We start from the raw sequence: 13,294 nt of genomic DNA, 5'->3' as shown, positions 1-13,294 counted from the left end.
AAAACCACTCAAAGTTTCATGACTGAAACTAGGTCCTTCATTAGAAACTTGGAGGCACAAGTGGGTCAGCTGAGTAAGAAAGTTACTGAACTCCCTCCTAGTACTCTTCCAAGCAATACAGAAGAGAATCCAAAAGGAGAATGCAAGGCCATTAACATGACCCACATGGCCGACTTGGAGAGGAGGAAGAGGCAGTGATCGCCACTGAGGAAGACCTCAATGGACATCCACTGGCCTCCAATGGGTTCCCTAATGAGGAACCATGGGAATCTGAGGCTCACACTGAGACCATAGAGATTCCATTGGATTTACTTCTGCCATTCATGAGCTCTGATGAGTATTCTTCCTCTGAAGGGAACGAATATGTCACTGAAGAGCAAGTTGCTAAATACCTTGGAGCAATCATGAAGCTAAATGACAAGTTATTTAATGAAACTTGGGAGGATGAACCTTCTTTGCTCACCAAAGAACTGGATAACTTGACTAGGCAGAAATTACCTCAAAAGAGACAGGACCCTGGAAAGTTCTCAATACCTTGTACCATAGGCACCATGACCTTTAAGAAGGCTCTGTGTGACTTAGGGTCAAGCATAAACCTCATGCCTCTCTCTGTAATAGAGAAGCTAGGGATCTTTGAGGTGCAAGCTGCAAGAATCTCACTAGAGATGGCAGACAATTCAAGAAAACAAGCTTATGGACTTGTAGAGGATGTTCTAGTAAAGGTTAAAGACCAGTACATCCCTGCTGATTTCACAGTCCTAAAGACTGGGAAGTGCTTGGATGAATCCATCATCCTTGGCAGACTCTTCCTAGCCACAGCAAAGGCTGTGATTGATGTGGACAGAGGAGAATTGATCATTCAAGTGAATGAAGAATCCTTTGTGTTTAAGGCTCAAGGATATCCCTTTGTAACCATGGAGAGGAAGCATGAAGAGCTTCTCTCAAAACAGAGTCAAATAGAGCCCCCACAGTCAAACTCTAAGTTTGGTGTTGGGAGGTTCCAACATTGCTCTGAGCATCTGTGAGGCTCCATGAGAAGCCCACTGTCAAGCTACTGACATTAAAGAAGGCTTGTTGGGAGGCAACCCAATGTTATATTTATCTATTTTCCTTTCTTATTTTATGTTTTCTATAGGTTGATGATCATGGAAAATCACAAAATCAATTGAAAAAGCAAAAAAATAGAATGAAAAATAGAAAGAAAAACAGCACACCCTGGAGGAAAACCTTGCTGGCATTTAAACGCCAGTAAGGGCAGCAATTGGGCATTTAACGCCTAGTCTGGCACCATTCTAGGCGTTTAACGCTAGAAAGGGGCACCACACTGGCGTTTAACGCTAGAAAAGGGCATTAAGCTGGTGTTAAACGCCAGAAATGGGCACCAGCCCGGCGTTTAATGCCAGGATTGGCAGAAAGAGCAATTTTGCTTGCCACTTGGTGCAGGGATGAACTATCCTTGACACCTCAGGATCTGTGGACCCCACAGGATCCCCACCATTCTCTCTCTTCTTCACCCATTCACCAATCACCTCAACACCCCTTCCCCAAAAACCCCACCTACCCTACCATTCAAATTCAAACCACTTTTCCTCCCAAACCCACCTGTTCATACCCTGGGTCGAGCTGTCCGACCCGGGATGTTCGACAGACAAAGCGACCGACCTCTTCAGGTCAGGACAACCCGACCTCTCCTCAAAGAGCTCGGCCAAGTCACAGGAAAGCCCAAACGAAGGGCTCAAATAGAGGAACGCGCCGCAAATCCAAGGGTAGCCCAAGCCCATAGAGATAAAGACGGTTCCCTTAAAGATGACCTCACTGAAAGATAAAGATAAGATAACTAACTTATCTTATCCGTAGGAGGCCACATCTCACCATTATAAATACACTGGAGCACCCAGGTATAACTCATACTCTGATTCTACTCAATACCTGCTTAATACCCTTGCTAACTTAAGCATTGGAGTCTCTTGCAGGTACCCCCCACCCTCCGGGGAGGAAGGATCAGCACCACCACCAAGTCCAACAAGTCGGACACACCAGCTCCGGCCGATACCCACCTGCCGGACACGTCGGTTCTGACCAACATAGACGATCTCATCCAAGATCGACCTACAGTTTTAGGTAACCTTCGGAACTTTGGCGCCGTTGCCGGGGATCCTAGAAGTCATCCCATTGACATGGCAGATGACCATGACAACTACCACGATTCAGGTTTGGAAGACAGAACGCCGCATAAAAACGTGGAGACAATACTCAAAGATACTCCAGAAACCAATGGAGACAAAAATTCATCAAATCCAGGAGTAATAGAAGCACTTCAAAATCGATTGGAACAACTCGAGAAAGAAGCCCAACATCGACATGAAAAGGAAGAAGATCTACACCGGGAGATAAGGCGGCGCAGAGAACTAGAAGATAAGCTTGTAAAACTCGAAGCCGATCTTAAAACTAAAGCTACTCGATCATCCGCAGAAGATAGCTCTCAGAAAGATCAAGATCCATTCACCAGAGAAATTATGAAGACCAAAATTCCAAAAGATTTCAAGCTTCCGGATATGACTCTATATAACGGCACCTCGGACCCCAACCATCATCTCAGCAACTTCAGAAGTAGAATGTACCTCACAGATGCCTTAAATGCAGTTCGCTGCAAAGCCTTTCCAACAACTCTCACCAAGACAGCCATTAAATGGTTTGACAACCTACCTCCAAAATCCATCTCGAGTTTCGACGATCTGGCCAAGAAGTTCCTAGCCCGATTCTCCATACAAAAGGACAAAGCCAAACACGCACCTAGCCTACTAAGGATCAAGCAAGGAGATAGGGAGAGCCTTTGCAACTACATGGAAAGATTCAACAAAACATGCATGGACATACAAAGTCTACCAACAGAGGCTGCCATTATGGGCCTTATAAATGGCCTACGAGAAGGACCATTTAGCCAATCTATATCAAAGAGATACCCTACATCCTTAGACGAAGTACAAGAACGGGCACAAAAATACATCAACATGGAGGAAAACTCTCGACTTGGCGAAACCTCAAGGTTCGGTTCTGCCTACCGAGATAAAGAATCCAAGAAAAAGGAAGATCGCTCCGGAGAAAAAATCAAAAAATATCATAACTATACTCCTCTTAGGGTATCATTGGTAGATGTTTACAAAGAAGTCTGCCATACAGAGAAAATCCCTCCAGCTCGGCCACTTAAAGGCAAAAGAGGAGGAGGAAATCGGAATGAATACTGTGAGTATCACCGACTTCGAGGGCATTCCACCAACGAATGCTTCGACTTGAAAAATGTCATAGAAAAACTAGTAAGAGAAGGAAAGCTAGATCGGTTTTTAGCCAATCGGGATGACGAACCAAGAAAAAGAAGAAGGGATGAGGATGTTGGACGATCTGAACGATCACCTCGCACACCGGAAAGACACGTTCACGTAATACACGGCGGATTTGCTGGAGGAGGAATCTCCAAATCATCTCGAAAGCGACACCTCAAAGAAGTATACCACGTCGAAGGAAAAAAGGAAGCCCCAGACATCCCAGCAATCACGTTTACCAAGGAAGACGCATCCAAAATCATCTCGGGACACGATGACCCCATGGTCATTACGATCATACTGGCAAACGCCAACCTTCACCAAACATTAATTGAACAGGGAAGCTCTGCCGACATCTTATTCAAAACTGCCTTCGACAAACTCGGTCTAGACGAAAAAGAGCTAAGAGCATACCCGAACAGCTTGTTCGGACTAGGAGATGCCCCAGTTCAACCTCTAGGATACGTATCACTGCATACAACCTTCGGAAAGGGGAACCAATCCAGAACACTCAAGATAGACTACATCGTGGTCAACGTAAGCTCAGCCTATAATGCCTTAATAGGTCGGACAACGTTAAATCAACTCGGCGCAATAGTTTCAACCCCACATCTATGTATGAAATTCCCAACTGCGGAAGGGATAGCTACGATAAAGGCAGATCAAAAGATGGCACGTCACTGCTATAACGAAAGCCTAAACCTCCGAGGTGAAGGAGGAGAGTTCCACACAATCGAGCTCGGTGGAGTTCAGAGGCGAGAAGATTCCGACCACAACCCGAAGGAGAAGTAGAAAGAATCCAGATCGGAGACACATCGGATAAAACAACTAATATTGGCACGATCCTGAAAGGAGACATAAAGGAATCACTAATACGGTTCCTACGAGATAATGTTGATCTCTTCGCATGGAAAGCTGCCGACATGCCAGGTATTGATCCCGAACTAATGAGCCACAAATTGGCAGTCTATCCGGGATCCCGGCTGGTACAACAAAGACGAAGAAAACTTGGACCAGAACGAGCTCAGGCTGTAGAAGAACAAGTACAAGCGCTACTTGAGGCCGGGTTCATAAGGGAAGTCAAATATCCACTATGGCTAGCAAACGTCGTCTTGGTGAAAAAGTCAAATGGGAAGTGGCGAATGTGCACCGACTACACCGACCTCAACAAAGCCTGCCCAAAAGACCCCTACCCACTCCCAAGCATCGACGCTCTAGTAGATGCTTCATCAGGATATAAGTATCTCTCATTCATGGACGCATATTCAGGGTACAACCAAATTCCCATGTATCCACCAGATCAAGAAAAAACCTCGTTCCTAACACCGAAAGCAAACTACTGTTACATCGTGATGCCTTTTGGTCTCAAGAACGCAGGAGCTACTTATCAAAGGCTAATGAATAAAGTTTTCTCAGATCACATCAGAAAAATCATGGAAGTTTATGTAGACGATATGTTGATAAAGACACAAAGCGAAGATACATTGTTATCCGACCTGACTCAAGTGTTTTACACTATCAGGAAACACAACATGCGGCTCAATCCCGCAAAATGCACCTTCACAGTAGAAGCCGGCAAATTCTTGGGCTTCATGCTCACACAAAGGGGGATTGAAGCAAATCTAGACAAGTGTCGAGCCATACTAAACATGAAGAGCCCAACCTGTATCAAAGAAGTACAACAACTCAACGGGAGGTTGGCCGCTCTATCCCGATTCTTAGCAGGAGCTGCGATAAGATCTCTTCCCTTCTATGCTAATTTAAGAAAGGGAAAACAGTTCGAATGGACGACAGAATGTGAGCAAGCCTTCCTAAACTTCAAGGAGTTCTTAGGACGGCCACCTATCTTATCTCGGCCACGAGAAGGAGAACTGCTCATATTATATCTCGTAGTAGGAAGCCGGGCAATAGCCTCAACACTAGTCAGAGAAGACGAACATGGGCAAAAACCCGTCTACTTCATTAGCAAAGTACTACAGGGATCTGAGCTGAACTACCAGAAAATAGAAAAGTTTGCCTACGCTCTGATCCTCACATCCCGGTGGCTTCGCCCATATTTCCAAGCGCATACCATTAAAGTTCGAACCAACCAACCCATAAAAGGGATATTGCAGAAAATAGATCTAGCAGGAAGAATCCTACAATGGGCAATCGAGTTGTCCGAATTCGACCTCCAATACGAGGCGCGTACAGCAATCAAATCGCAACACCTGGCCGACTTCATCGTAGAATTTACAGACATCCCGGAAATCCCCATAGAATGGAACATATACGTAGACGGATCCTCGAATAAAACAGGAAGTGGTGCGGGTGTGATAATTGAAAGCAACCAAGGAACTCAACTTGAGCTCTCCCTTAAATTCGGATTCCCGGCCTCAAACAACCAGGTAGAATACGAAGCACTATTAGCTGGTCTGAAGCTGGCTAGGGAGGTTGGAGCTCAGAAACTCAACATCTACAGTGACTTACAAGTCATCACCTCACAAATAACAGGAAGCTACCAAGCCAAAGATCCGACCATGAAAAAATATTTGGATAAAACCAAAGAACAGCTTGGACAACTCGGGGAATATAGGATCCACCACATACCTCGTGAGCAAAATGCCCGAGCTGACGCCCTTTCAAAATTAGCCAGCACCAAACCAGGGGGCAACAACAGAAGCCTCATCCAAGAGGTATTACAGAACCCGTCAATAGCGGAAGAAGAAAGAATCCTAGCCATAATAGGTCGGGATCAAGGATGGATGACCCCCATAATAAACTACCTCAAAACAGAAGAACTCCCTACAGATGAAAAGGAGGCAAAGAGGCTGAAAAGGGAGGCACAGTACTACACTATCATAAACAACACGCTGTACAAAAGAGGGATATCAACACCTTTACTAAAATGCGTACCAACTTCCAACACAAAGGAAGTCTTGGAGGAAGTACACAGCGGCATTTGTGGTAATCATCTCGGAGCGCAAGCTCTCACCAAAAAGATACTCCGGGCGGGATTCTATTGGCCAACTCTACAAAAGGAGGCTACAGAATTTGTAAGGACATGTCCACCATGCCAGAAGCATGCCAACTTTCACATTGCCCCACCAGAAAAGCTCATCAGCGTGACCTCACCCTGGCCATTTGCGAAATGGAGACTCGACCTTCTCGGACCCTTCCCACAGGGATCGGGACAAGTAAAATTCCTCATAGTAGGAGTAGACTATTTCACAAAATGGATCGAGGCAGAACCCCTGGCCAACGCCACCGCTCAAAGAAGTCGAAAATTCCTATATAGGAACATTATTACGAGGTTCGGGGTACCATACTCTATCACCACGGACAATGGTACCCAATTTACAGAGGCAGGCTTCAGAAAATTGGTGGCCGACTTGAACATAAAACACCAGTTCACCTCTGTCGAACATCTCCAAGCCAATGGACAAGCCGAAGCGGCCAACAAAGTCATATTGGCCAGACTAAAGCGGAGGCTACAAGAAGCAAAAGGAGCTTGGGCCGAGGAATTCCCACAAGTGCTATGGGCGTATCGAACAACCCCCCATTCTACTACAAACGAATCACCATTCCGACTGGCATACGGAGCGGAGGCAATGATTCCAATAGAAATCGAAGAAGGATCTCCCCGAGTAGTCCACTACAATGAACGAGCAAACTCTCAACTTCAGAGAGAAGAGCTCGACTTGTTACCCGAAATCCAAGAAAGAGCTCGAATCAGGGAAGAAGCTCTAAAACGACGAATGGCTTCCAGATATAATCTAAAGGTAGTGCCGAGAAGTTTTGCAGAGAATGATCTCATCCTAATTAGAAATGACATTGGAACAGCTCGACCCAGAGAAGGAAAGCTGGCAGCAAACTGGAAAGGACCCTACCGAGTCGTTGAAGTACTGGGGAAGGGCTACTACAGACTGTCCGAGCTTGATGGACGAGAGCTTCATCAATCATGGCATGCCTGCAACCTAAGAAGGTACTACAGTTAGAAAAGGTAAAGGATCTCACTAAATGGATGCGCTCTTTTTCCTGAAAAGGTTTTTTAATGAGGCACCATGTAGAGACCTAGATCATACCCGACTTAAAGGGACAAGGAAATTCCCACATGTATATATTTGCATTTTTTCTTTGAATAAAGTTTATTTAGATATTCTACAAGATTCCAAGACGCATTAATCTGAAGTATTCATCGTCCGATTATAAAGCAACAGGTCGGCAGAAAGTGAAAAACAAATTCACTGCGCGACCACAATAAAGACAACCGTCCAATAAAGGTGAAAACGCGATTCACCAAGGACGATCTAAAGACGCCAACCATTTTCTACAAATCGGCAAAGATGAACACAGAATAATGTAAGAAGTTATCGAAAGCAATCCAAAAAAAAAAAGAACCTGACGAGGTCTTACGGATAGCTAATATAATAACTTAAAGACTGGCCGACGTTCAGAAGTCGGACCAAGTCAACCCAAGTTATAAGTAAACCCTGGAAAGAGGTGTGGCCAACCCTATTAAAGAGGATTACTTTAACTTAGAAGGGCCTGACTTAACAAAGTCAGCCCAAAACTAAAAAGTTATACAAGTAGTCCCTGAAAGAGATCTAACAAAGATCCAAGAAAGAGGACTACAAAAAATAACTTAAAGGAGACCGATATAACCAAGTCGGACTCCTACCATTAAAAAGTTATCAAAGTAATCCCTAAAAGAGACCTGACAAAGGTCCAAAAAAGAGGATTACAGAAATAACTTAAAGGAGACCGACATAACCAAGTCGGACTCCTATCACTAAAAAAGTTATACAAGTAGTCCTTGAAAGAGATCTGACAAAGATCCAAGAAAGAGGACTACGAAAAATAACTTAAAGGAGACCGACATAACCAAATCGGACTCCTGCCACTAAAAATTTATCAAAGTAATCCCTAGAAGAGACCTGACAAAGGTCCAAAAAAGAGGATTACAGAAATAACTTAAAGGAGACCGACATAACCAAGTCGGACTCCTATCACTAAAAAAGTTATACAAGTAGTCCCTGAAAGAGATCTGACAAAGATCCAAGAAAGAGGACTACGAAAAATAACTTAAAGGAGACCAATATAACCAAATCGGACTCCTGCCACTAAAAAGTTATCAAAGTAATCCCTAGAAGAGACCTGACAAAGGTCCAAAAAAGAGGATTACAGAAATAACTTAAAGGGGGACCAACGCAAAAGAACCACCAAGAAACAAGTTGGACCCATAAGTCACAAACCTCAAAGGATCCAAGCTACAAACAATAAAACAAAGCAATCCGAAGAGGTCGAGATACAAGATTTCAAACATCAGTAGAAAACTGAAAAGATACCAAGTCAAAAAACTACCTCTGTTACTCCACAAAAGTTATAAGGCCCGGAAGGCCACCAAAACCTACCGTGAAGGGAAAGTGATGAGCGGATAATTTGTACGCTTTTTGGCATTGTTTTTAGTATGTTTTTGATATGATCTAGTTAGTTTTTAGTATATTTTTATTAGTTTTTAGTTAAAATTCACTTTTCTGGACTTTACTATGAGTTTGTGTGTTTTTCTGTGATTTCAGGTATTTTCTGGCTGAAATTGAGGGACCTGAGCAAAAATCTGATCCAGAGACTCAAAAGGACTGCAGATGCTGTTGGATTCTGACCTCCCTGCACTCGAAGTGGATTTTCTGGAGCTACAGAAGCCCAATTGGCGCGCTCTCAACGGCGTTGGAAAGTAGACATCCTGGGCTTTCCAGCAATATATAATAGTCCATACTTTGCCCAAGATTTGATGGCCCAAACCGGCGTTCAAAGTCACCTACAGAAATCCCAGCGTTAAACGCCGGAACTGGCACCTAAATGGGAGTTAAACGCCCAAACTGGCACCAAAATGGGAGTTAAACGCCAAGAAGAGTCTCTACACGAAAATTACTTCATTGCTCAGCCCAAGCACACACCAAGTGGGCCCGGAAGTGGATTTTTATGTCATTTACTCATCTCTGTACACCCTAGGCTACTAGTTTCTTATAAATAGGACCTTTTACTATTGTATTATCATCTTGGTTCTTCTGGTTCCCTCTCTGGGGCCGAAACCAATGATCACTTTTGTTCTTATGTATTTTCAACGGTGGAGTTTCTACACACCATAGATTAAGGTGTGGAGCTCTGCTGTACCTCGAGTATTAATGCAATTACTATTGTTCTTCTATTCAATTCCGCTTGTTCTTTGTCCAAGATATCACTTGTTCTTCAACTTGATGAAGGTGATGATTGACGCCCATCACCATTCTCACCCATGAACAAGGTGACTGACAACCATTCTTGTTCTACAAGCATACGAGGCTCTAGTGAATATCTCTTGGATTCTTTAATCGGAATCTTCGTGGTATAGGCAGGACTTGACGGCGGCATTCAAGAGAATCCGGAAGGTCTAAACCTTGTCTGTGGTATTCTGAGTAGGATTCAATGATTGAATGACTGTGACGTGCTTCAAACCTGTAACCTACTGGGCGTTAGTGACAGACGCAAAAGAGTGATTCTATTCCGGTAGGGGAGGGAACCAAACCGGTTATTGGCAGTACTGTGACAGAGTGCGTGCATTAGCTTTCACTGCGAGGATGGGAGGTAGCTGCTGACAACAGTGAAACCCTACACGAGCTTGCCATGGAAAGGAGTAAGAAGGATTGGATGAAGGCAGTAGGAAAGCAGAGAGACGGAAGGGAAGGCATCTTCATACGCTTGTCTGAAGCTCTTACACCAATGATATACATAAGTATCACTATCCTTATCTCTTATGTTATTTTCGTTTATCACCATACCCATTTGAGTCTGCCTGACTGAGATTTACAAGGTGACCATAGCTTGCTTCATACCAACAATCTCCGTGGGATCGACCCTTACTCACGTAAGGTATTACTTGGACGACCCAGTGCACTTGCTGGTTAGTTGTGCGAAGTTGTAGTGATCACAATTTCACGCACCAAGTTTTTGGCGCCGTTGCCGGGGATTGTTTGTGTATGGACAACTGACGGTTCATCTTGTTGCTTAGATTAGGTATTATTTTTCTTCAGAGTTCTTAAGAATGAATTCTAGTGTTTCAAGGTGATGTTCTTATCATCACCAAAGCTGATTGATCATCATCAATTTAGCTCTTGAATGCAATGTCCTGCTGAAGCTTAGCCGGCCATGTCTAATTCCTTTAGACTAAAGCTTTAGACTAACATTGCATGATTCCTGGAATTCTCATTAAGAATTTTGATACCTTTATTTTCCTTTTCACTTAATTTTCGAAAAAGCACAAAAAAATTTATAAAATCATAAAATCCAAAAATATGTCTTGTTTGAGTCTAGAGTCTCATCTTAAGTTTGGTGTCAATTGCATGTTTCTGTTCTTCTTGCATTTTTCGAATTTATGCATGTGTCTTAATTAATCTTCAAGTTGTTCTTGATGATTTTCTTGTTTTGATCTTTGAATTCTATTGACTTGAGTGTTTTGTTGTTTCTCATATGCATTCTCATTTTGTTAGTGTCAGTAGTATACAAACTGCTAAGTTTGGTGTCTTGCATGCATTGTTATTTGATTTTATTTGCATTTTGATTATTCCTCATTATTAAAAATCCAAAAATATTTTTAATTTGTGTCTTTTCAAGTCAATAATACAGAGAATTGAAGATTCAGAACATACTGCAGAGGAATCACACAGAAAAAGCTGGGCATTCAAAAATGCTCAGTGAAGAAGACAGACTGGCGTTTAAACGCCAGCCAGGGTACCTGGTTGGGCGTTTAACGCCCAAAGAGGTAGCATTTTGGGCGTTAAACGCCAGAATGTATACCATTCTGGGCGTTTAACGCCAGGATGGTGCTAGGGGGAAGATTTTGTTTTCAAATCAATTTTTTTTCAAGTTTTTCAAAATCAAATCTTTTTCAAATCATATCTTTTCAATCAAATGTTTTCAAAATCAATTTCTTTCCTTTTTCAAAGATACTTACTAACAATTAATGATTTGATTGAACATTTTTTGCCTTTTCTAAGAAAGGTTTTATGTTTGAATCATATCTTTTCTTGTTAGGCAAGTCATTAATTTTTAAAATCATATCTTTTCAAATTGTTTTCAAATCATATCTTTTAAAATTGTTTTCAAATCATATCTTTTCAATCACATCTTTTTAAAACCAATCATATCTTCTTAACCACATCTTTTTCAAAATAGTTTCAATCAAATCTTTTAATTTCTAATTTCAAAATCTTTTTCAAAAATCACTTTACTTCTTTCCCACTTTTGTTTTCGAAAATCAATTAGTGTTTTTCAAAAATTTTTCAAAATCTTTTACTTAATTTTCGAAATTACTTCCCTTCTTCTCACATCCTTCTGTTTATGGACTAACACTATCTCTTAATGCAAAATTCGAACTCCATCTTCTTTGATAAGTTCGAATTTTCTACTTCTGTCTTCTATTTCTCTTCTTCCTCTGACACCTCAAGGAATCTCTATACTGTGACATAGAGGATTCCATATTTTCTTGTTCTCTTCTCTTTTATATGAGCAGGAAAAAAGACAAAGGCATTCTTGTTGAAGCTGACCCTGAACCTGAAAGGACCTTGAAGAGAAAGCTAAGAGAAGCCAAAGCACAACTCTCTTTAGAGGACCTGACCGAATTCTTCAAAGAAAAAGAAGACATGGCAGCCGAAAACAACAACAATGCCAACAATGCAAGGAAGGTGCTGGGTGACTTTACTGCACCTACTCCCGACTTCTATGGGAGAAGCATCTCTATCCCTGCCATTGGAGCAAACAACTTTGAGCTTAAACCTCAATTAGTTTCTCTAATGCAACAGAATTGCAAGTTCCATGGACTTCCAATGGAAGATCCTCATCAGTTCTTAACTGAATTCTTGCAAATCTGTGACACAGTCAAGACTAATGGGGTAGACCCTGAGGTCTATAGACTGATGCTATTCCCTTTTGCTGTAAGAGACAGAGCTAGAATATGGTTGGACTCTCAACCTAAAGAAAGCCTGGACTCTTGGGAAAAGCTAGTCAATGCCTTCTTGGCAAAGTTCTTTCCACCACAAAGATGGAGTAAGCTTAGAGTGGAAGTCCAAACCTTCAGACAGAAGGATGGAGAATCCCTCTATGAAGCTTGGGAAAGATACAAACAATTAATCAGAAAATGTCCTTCTGACATGCTTTCTGAATGGAGCATCATAGGTATTTTCTATGATGGTCTCTCTGAACTATCCAAGATGTCTTTGGATAGCTCTGCTGGAGGATCTCTTCATCTGAAGAAGACGCCTACAGAGGCTCAAGAGCTAATTGAAATGGTTGCAAATAACCAATTCATGTACACTTCTGAGAGGAATCCTGTGAACAATGGGGCTGGTCAGAAGAAAGGAGTTCTTGAGATTGACACTCTGAATGCCATTTTGGCTCAGAATAAAATATTGACTCAACAAGTCAATTTGATTTCTCAAAGTCTGTCTAGAATGCAAAATGCACCAAGCAGTACTAAGGATGCTTCATCTGAAGAAGAAGCTTATGATCCTGAGAACCCTTCAATGGAAGAGGTGAATTACCTAGGAGTACCCTATGGAAACACCTATAATTCTTCATGGAGAAATCACCCAAATTTCTCATGGAAGAATCAAGAGAGACCTCAACAAGGTTTTAACAACAATAATGGTGGAAGAAACAGGTTTAGCAATGGCAAGCCTTTTCCATCATCTTCTCAGCAACAGACAGAGAGTTCTAAGCAGAGCCACTCTGACTTAGCAACCATGGTCTCTGATCTAATCAAAACCACTCAAAGTTTCATGACTGAAACAGGGTCTTCCATTAGGAATTTGGAAGGACAAGTGGGTTAGCTGAGCAAGAAAATTACTGAACTCCCTCCTAGTACTCTCCCAAGTAATACAGAAGAAAATCCAAAAGGAGAGTGCAAAGCCATAACCATGGCCGAATTTGGAGAGGAAAGAGAGGAGGTGGACGCCACTGAG

General features: G+C 42.4%; 1 non-coding gene across 1 annotated transcript; it reads right to left on the bottom strand.

Annotated features, from left to right (window-relative positions):
- Positions 1–12,382: 12,382 nt before the first annotated feature.
- Positions 12,383–12,490, bottom strand: LOC130959477 (small nucleolar RNA R71). Its single transcript, XR_009078554.1, has one exon. It is a non-coding gene; the product is annotated as a small nucleolar RNA R71 (small nucleolar RNA).
- Between the last annotated feature and the right edge of the window lie 804 nt (positions 12,491–13,294).

The sequence above is a fragment of the Arachis stenosperma genome, chromosome 10, assembly GCF_014773155.1.
Source record: "Arachis stenosperma cultivar V10309 chromosome 10, arast.V10309.gnm1.PFL2, whole genome shotgun sequence".
Lineage (NCBI taxonomy): Eukaryota > Viridiplantae > Streptophyta > Magnoliopsida > Fabales > Fabaceae > Arachis > Arachis stenosperma.
The sequence above is the reverse complement of the archived record's forward strand: the minus strand, read 5'-3'. Positions and strand labels throughout refer to the sequence as shown.